The sequence below is a fragment of the Chrysochloris asiatica genome, unplaced genomic scaffold, assembly GCF_000296735.1.
Source record: "Chrysochloris asiatica unplaced genomic scaffold, ChrAsi1.0 scaffold00392, whole genome shotgun sequence".
In the NCBI taxonomy this organism is placed as follows: domain Eukaryota; kingdom Metazoa; phylum Chordata; class Mammalia; order Afrosoricida; family Chrysochloridae; genus Chrysochloris; species Chrysochloris asiatica.
The window spans coordinates 1,081,774-1,090,194 of NW_006408910.1; positions in this window are offsets into that span (position 1 = coordinate 1,081,774).

Here is an 8,421-nt window from a genome sequence, read left to right on the forward strand (position 1 = left end):
GGAGCCTAGACTCAGAGGGCTCAGAGGAAGGCAGAATCTCCACTGAGTAGTATCCAATCTGTCTGGGCAGGGCTGATGAAAGTAGATGGGTATAGGTATCTTGTGGCACAAAAGTGAATAATTGTTATCAGGACTGACTGTGAGGGTTGGAAATGTAAAGGTAGACACTTTGTAGCAAAATGAGGGGAGTGATTGACTTTGCAGTCCAGGAGCAAAGGTCCATGGGACAATCAAGGGAGAAGAGTGGGATGTGAGAACCTACCCAGAGAAGAAGTGATGCCGGAGATGGAGGCAGAGATGATGACATCGAGAGATGGAATGGCTGGGGAGTCTAGACCAGAGAGGGAGAGGGGCTATATGCTGACGACTGGGGGGTGAGGGGGGACAGACTTGCAGGGTATACCCTTTGATTGGTTGATGATGCATAGAGCAGATTTTAATCATGGCAATGAAAATATATACAATAGGATGAATGTAAAGCTGATATTCTCCCCTGTAACCTATCACATAATTCACAATAAAACATTTAAAAACAAGGCAAAACCTGCAAATAAATGGTTGAATGGGGGAGAAAAAAAGAAATGAAATTGTTTTTCCATATAAAGTTTCTAATTGTTGTTTTCCATCTCTGAAGAATGTCATTGGAATCTGATTGGGATCGCATTATATGTGTAGATTGCTTTGGGCAGTATTGACATTTTCACAATGTTAAGTCTTCCTATCCAGGAGCATGGTATATTCTCCCATTTTTGTAGTCTCTTTTGGCTTCTTATAGTATTGTTTTGTTGTTCTCTTTGTAAAGGTCTTTTGTTTTTCTGGTTACATTTATACCTAGATATCTCATCCTTCAGCCATCTATTGTAAGTGGTATTGATTTCCTAATGTCCTTTTCAGCGCTGTCATTATTAGTATAGAGAAATCCAACTGATTTTTGCATGCTGATCTTATACCCTGCCACTTTGCTGAATCTTCTAATAAGGTCTAGTAACTTTTTTACTAAGTCTTCAGGGTTTTGTATCATATCACCTGCAAATATAAAGATAGTTCAACATTAGAAAAACAAATATATTGTTTTTCTAACGTTGAACTATCCTTGCATCCCTGATACGAATCCCACTTGATCATGATTTATTTATTTATTTATTTATTTTTATTTATGTGTTGTTGGATTCTGTTGGCTAGGATTTTTTTTTTTTTTTTTTGAGAATATTTGCATCTATGTTTATGAGGGATATTGATTGGTCTATAATTTTCTTTCTTAGTGATGTCCTTCCCTGGTTTTGGTATGAGGGTTATGCTTGCTTCATAAAATGTATTAGGAAGTTTTCCATCCTCTTCTATATTCTGGAATAGTTTGAGTAGAATTGGTGACAGCTCTTCCCCGAATGTTTGGTAAAACTCATCAGTGAAGCCAATTGTACCTGAATTCTTTTGGTTGGGAGTTTTTTGATGGCCCGATCAGTTTCTGCTTTTGTTATAGGTCTGTTCAGGTTTTCTACTTCACTGTAAGTTTAGGTAGGTCATGTTTAATCTAAAAACGTATCCATCTCCTCTAGATTTTCAATTTTGAAGAGGCTGTGTGTGGAACGAGGTCTATCATTACTGATGTTTGATGGATCTTGCCTGAAAGCAGAGAATAGCAGAAAGATATTTACCTGTGCTTTATTGACTATGCAAAAGCTTTTGATTGTGTGGATCATGACAAGCTATGGACAACATTGCAAAGAATGAGTATTTTGGAACACTTAATTGTGCTCATGAGGAATTTGTACCTGGACCAAGAGGCAGTTGTTCAAACAGAACATGGGAACACTGAATGGTTTAAAATTAAGAAAGGTGTGCAACAGGGTTGTATTCTTTCACCACTGGACAAATAAACAACATTCTTTGCTGGGGACTAGCCTCGACAATTTGTGAGATCTTGGAGGGGGCTACGGAGTCGGTGAAAAATACACACACACACAGAGTTGATGGGTCGTGAGTCTTAGGCAGATGATGATGACTTCTCTTTTACTTAGGCAGATGACTTCTCTCTACTCAAAAGTTCTTTTGCTTCTTATATACTATTAGGATTTCTCTATAGTCACGTACAATCAATTGCAATTTAACTAAGTATTACATTCTTTGTGTTCAACAAACATTCAGGTTACAACAAAAAGGAAACATCAGAACACTCCCTTGATTCTTATCGTATCCTGTTCCTTTGCATCCCCTAATTATCCTGATAACATCAGGTTTATTTCCATTTATAACTTTTTCGTTCTTCTCTAATCCTCCCAAAAATGTCAAATCAACTTTTAAGCAAAGTTCTATATTTTAATTTGCATTTTTACTCTCATCTACCACTTCTTATAGCTTCACTAATCACAATCCGTAATCACAACAGTATTTTTATAAAAGTACCTAAAGTTTCATAGTCAAAAACAAAGCAGCAATTCCCCTATACTAATAATTTCCCAAAACCTTTAGTTAAATTTCTACCCACCTTCATACTTGTTCCTACAGCTCTTGATTGGCTCTTTGCTATCTTCTGGGTCCCTCAGTGTCTCTTACTCTACTGACTGAGCAGGATGTTGATTGTAAGATTGTTTTTTAGCTTTCTTTCAGATGCCTCAGTGTCTACTAAGCAGAATGTAATCTTAAGCTTGAAAAACTTTTAGCTGATGTGGCTTTTCCTAATGGTGAGACTTATTGTTGATATAAAAAGCAACTATTATAACTTTACATGATTAAATTTAGTGTGAGAATGTCTAAATGTAATTTTAATTTTTACTATGATTATTGAAAAATTCTACTAAAAACTTCTATGATCAAATCAAGAAAAATCAAAAATAAACTATTCATAAAAGGAAAAAACAGAAACTGCAAGGCCTTTGCATTAGGTTCCCCTGGGGCTTTGCCAACCAAGGAGACACTCATTGTTGCTTTGCTAAACAATGAGCTTTTCATGCTTAGGGTCTATCATCATTCCGTTCCTTGATGGCATGGTTTCTGACAATTCTTATCAACTGAGAAAAGACTGAAGTTGTCAAAGACTTCATTAGCAGAAGCCATGTCACCAAGGGGCAGAGCGGTGGAGGACCCTAAGCATGAAGGGCTCACTGTTAAGCAAGGCCACAATGAGTCTCCCCTTGGAAGGCAAGGCCCCAAGAAGGGATCTCATGTGGGGACTCTGCAGTTTCTGTCTCTTTGTTTTAATCAGCTTATTTTTAATTTTCTTGACATTATAATAAAAGTTTTCAGTAGAATCTTAGTAAGAATCATATTAAAGATTTGAAACTTGTTTTTAGGCACATTCACACCATATTCAATCATGCGTAGTCCTAAAGAATGCTTTTCACACTAACAATAAGTTTCACCACTAGGAAAAACCAGCTAAAGTTTTTGCCAGTTCAAGTTTAAGATTACATTCAACATTCTGTGTAGTTTCGGTCAGGGACATCAAGACCTTTAGAAAATTAGCAAAAATGCAATTGAGGGCTAAGGGAATAGTAGTAGATCATAAGCAGAAATTTAACTAGATGTTTTGTATAGAGAAGTTTTTGGTATAAGGAAGTTGTTCTGTTTCTTCTTGGCTACAAAACGTTTTTATGCTTCTTGTTTTTCTGTTTAATTAATCATGAGAAACAACTGTGTTGTCAGTTACCATAACAAATAATGTCTAGGTACATGTTATGATTAATGATTCTGTAGAAAATAATAGGTGAAGGTAGAAATAGGAGTTAAGATTTAGAATTATATTTTAAAGTTAACCTGACATTTTAAGAACAATAAAATTTGCTTACAGAAATCAGATATTGTCTAACTACAAAAAGGGGAACAAGGAAAATTTTGATGTTCTTGATGCTCTATATTGAAATGATTAATATGTATGATTTAGACCACTACTTTGAAAGAATGTTTGATAGATTCATGGTATAGAGTAGTATAAAAGCTGTCTGAGAATTTGAAATAAACAGAGAAGATTCACCATTCATCAAGACCCATTGATCTTGTGCTTCATTTCTTTGCCAACGCCATACATCTCTCTAGGACCCCCAAATAAGAGTGTCAGGGCTGGCTCCTGACATCTGGCACCTTCAACATGGGGCCTGAAGAGGGTAAGTATATTTAGATTGATAGAAACAGAAATTAAGCAACTTGAAGAATTTTCAGTGTGGCTAGGACCTCAACCCAGGGAACTACGGACCCCCCCAGCAGAGAAGGTCAGGAAAGAGAAGGGTGAGCAGTAAGACGTTTTAGTGTCATAATTAATCTGTGAAAAGATTGATTATTGAAGTTACGCTTTTAGCCATGGGCCAAAATGAATCTAAAGATAGAAAATTATATGCTGATATAATTAAACATTCTTCACAGCTGAAAGGGATTAAGGTGAGTATATCCCAATTACTTGAATTTCTTAAATTTATACAGAAAGTAAGTCCTTGGTTTCCTGAAAAGGGGACCTTGGACTTAGAGACATGGGATGCTATCAGAAAAGAAATGAGATCTTCGTATGCTAACAATGGGGCTGCAGATATGCTAGTAATAGCGTTCTCACTATGGAATATTCTTAGCCAGACATTAGATACTAAATCAGATACTGAATGTTCATCTGCACCCCCTACAGAAAAAACATCTCTGTTAACATTTAAATTAAGCATTTTTTATGCTAATAAACAAAAGAATAGCGATTATTTTGAAAATGAAAGCACTCCTGATCTCTTAAGCCTGAAAGATCAGGCTGAGTTAAAAAGGAGAGCTGCCAAATTCCGCCAAATTTATTGGGACTGTCTTTTTCACGAAAGACCCCCTTGAAAGAATACACCTCCCCATAACTCCACAAAATGTGGTGACCTCCTACCTAGCAGTGTTGCAACTTTAATAATGAAAGGTAGGAGAAAAAGCTGAGAGTTATTTAGAAAAGATTGATCTAAAATCATCAGCCCTTATACTTCAAACTAAATAACCACTCTTTTGCAGAACAATGCAGATAGGCAGATTGCCTTGGAAATTTTTTCGGGAAAAACTCTATCCCACCTTCCCCATAACTCCCTGCTTCAAGTAATTAATAAACATTCTGTAGCTTTTTCTTTGCAGTTTCTCAATGAATCTCTCCCTAAACCTGCTGATGCGGTTTTGCTGACAGTCTTTCACTGGCGGCCAAACTGTAACTCTTATCAGAGATTTTTCACATGTGCAGCAGACCGCGGAAACTTTGGCACAGAGGACAGAGTTAATTGCTGTTATTTTTGCCTTTAATCACCTGCAACAAACCTCCTTTAATCTGCTTTCTGATTCTTATAGTCTACATGTGTTACTAACCAAGGGGCGAAGATATAGTCTTTTTACAGGATGTAAACCACCCCGTATGGATTCCAAACTGACTAATTCAACCCTATGGCAAGGAGACAGCCACTTCCCACTCCCCGGAGCGTGGAAGTATTTACTGAGAAGCCATCTGAAAGCGCGTCTCCACCAGCACCACCTCCAGGCTCCAAAAGCTGGACTTTTAATTTCTCCCCTCCAACGTCTGTCTATGCAAGATCGAGCAGGCTACCATCCCCCACCTGGAGACATTTGAAGTGCTTCACGGAGTGTGCTATGAGAACTGTTAACTCTTAGGAAGCTGAGACAACTCCAGAAACTCTCTTTGTTGCTATGCCTGTAAATTTTGCTAGTCAGGTATTGGGAATGGGATTCAACAGATGTTCCTATATTTGTAAATAATTCTCAATTGCTGGTAAGTCAATCAGAAGTCCTTATACAAGATTCCCTAAATGGTTTTCTTGTGGCTTTGTTAAAAGAGGTGTTATCTACTCTCCTTCTAACTCAACTAGTTTAATTCATGATTGGTCTGTTTCATATTCTAATTTTAATTATACAAATTATAACCTAACTCAGTAAAAAAATAGAGGTTGGTTTATGTTTAGTTGGATTATGCCACATATTGTTGTTACCCCTTCTTCTTCCTTAATAATTGAAAATGATCTATACAGACTTTTTGCTGCTGTGAACATTTTTGAAGCAGTTTAGTAAATTAACCCTAAATCCTACTTAGTTACAGCTTATGTTGTTATACCGTTTGCTATTTTGTACCCTAATCACCCTGATGATTTAACTATAACCCATGTTGGCTCTATATATGATATACACTGTAAACATTGTTACGTTACTAATTGTGTTAATGCTTCACCTTCCCCTAATATTTTTATCATTGTAAGACATCCACCTTTTGTCTTGTTACCTGTAAATCAGTCAGAACCCTGGAATACTGATCCTGCTTTATATACTTTAGAGACTGTATCCTCTTCATTAAGTCACCCCAAGCAATTTGTAGCTGCTTTAATATTAGGAATAGTAGCCTTCATATCTATATTGGGTTCTATCGCAGCATCAGCCACCGCTCTAGTCCAGCAAGTTCATACTGCTAATCATGTAAATGATTTATCTAAAAATATCTCTCTAGCACTAGCTGCTCAAGAAGAAATAGATAAAGGATTAGTAGATAGGATTAATATTCTAGAAGAAGCTGTTCTCTACATAGGGACACAAATAGAAAATATTAAATCTAGGATGACTACTGCATGTCATCATAATAACAAGTGGATATGTGTAACACCTCTGTCCTACAATGGCACAGATATTGCCTCGCCTCAAATTCAGGCTCACCTTAAGGGCATTTGGAACAACTCAGACATTTCATTCAATATGCAAACCTTACACTCACAAATTAGGTCTATTAGTCAGGCACATCTACAGTCGACTTCCTTAAAGCAGGTTGCTGCATCTTTAGTCAATTCTATTAGGAACACTGTTTCAACTCATTCCTTTTGGACATTGATAATCAGTGCATCTAGTATTTTTGGATTTATATTAATATTAATTTTTTGCCTACCAGTCATCATCCAATGTCTAACGTTGACCATTACACCTGTTCAACAAGAAGGTCCTACACTTCATTTAAAAAATAAAAAAGGAAGGAGATGGCAGAAGTCATGTAACCAAGGGGCAGAGCGGCGGAGGACCCTAAGCACGAAGGGCTCATTATTAAGCAAGGCCACAATGAGTCTCCCCTTGGAAGGCAAGGCCCCGAGGAGGGATCTCATGTGGGGACTCTGCAGTTTCTGTCTCTTTGTTTTAATCAGCTTATTTTTAATTTTCTTGATTTTATAATAAAAGTTTTCAGTAGAATCTTAGTAAGAATCATATTAAAGATTTGAAACCTGTTTTCAGGCACATTCACACCATATTCAATCATGCGTAGTCCTAAAGAATGCTTTTCACACTAACAATAAGTTTCACCACTAGGAAAAACCAGCTAAAGTTTTTGCCAGTTCAAGTTTAAGATTACACTCAGGGAGGATTAACGGAGCTTCCCTGACCAGGCAGATCAGGTAGGGCAGTCTCAGGGAAAAGGGACGGAATTGCACATAAGAAACCTCTGTCTAGGAGACAGACAGCCTTTGAACAAACATAAGATCTTATATTTCAACATTCTGAATTCGTTTTTTTTAAAGATCAAATTGCTGAGGAATTACAGGCATTTTAAACTTTTTCCTGACCACACGCAGCTCCCACTTATGCACCCGCACCTGCGAGTGCCTCTGCACTCTGCAGACCTTAAAATGCAGGGCTAGAGCAACCCCATTTAGAAGGCTGCATTTCCAGAGAAAAGGAAGCATAAACTAACAAAGCCAAACAAATAGAGAGGGATATCGGCATGGATATCAGGAAATTCGGGTACCTACGGTATAGAGAGACTGAGAGAGGCATTTTTTATGTCATGAAATATGGACACTACCTCCCTGTAGCCACAACCCCCAGCCCTCTACTGCCCCAGCCTAGACCAGCCTTCTGCCAAGCCACCGAGGCTCAGGAACGACGAAGGCACAGGCCCGCCCACTGAGGCCAAGGCCCTCTCAAAGACCAAACACTCCCATTAAGGCCAAGGCCTGCCCTGAGGCCCAACCCGACCACAGACTGGACACAAATGTCCAGGCCCAACCAAGGCCCAACCCGCCGCGTAGCCAAGTTGCTGAGGCCCAGGGCTCCAAGGCCCAATGAGCCGCGTTGCCCGGTCGCCAAGGCCCAGTGCCCCTGAGACCCAACCCGTCCTCAGCCCACTCCCCAAGGCACAGGCCCCCCGAGGCCCAATTCGCCCAACATGCCAGCTGAGGACCAAGCCGCCTGATGCCCAGCTGCTGATACCCAGGCCCCCTGAGGACCAAACTGCCCGCCTGAGGCCCAAACCACCAGCCGGAGGCCCAAATCCCCGCCCGGCCCAACCCTCCTGCAGCCTGGACACTGACACCTAGGCCCCCAGAGGCCCAAACCACCCACCCTAGGCTTAATCCACCCGCCCGAGGCCCAGGTCCAACTGAGACCCAAAAAAGTTACTCTGAGTTAAGCAATAAGGAGAGTGAAAAGGGAAGACCACAT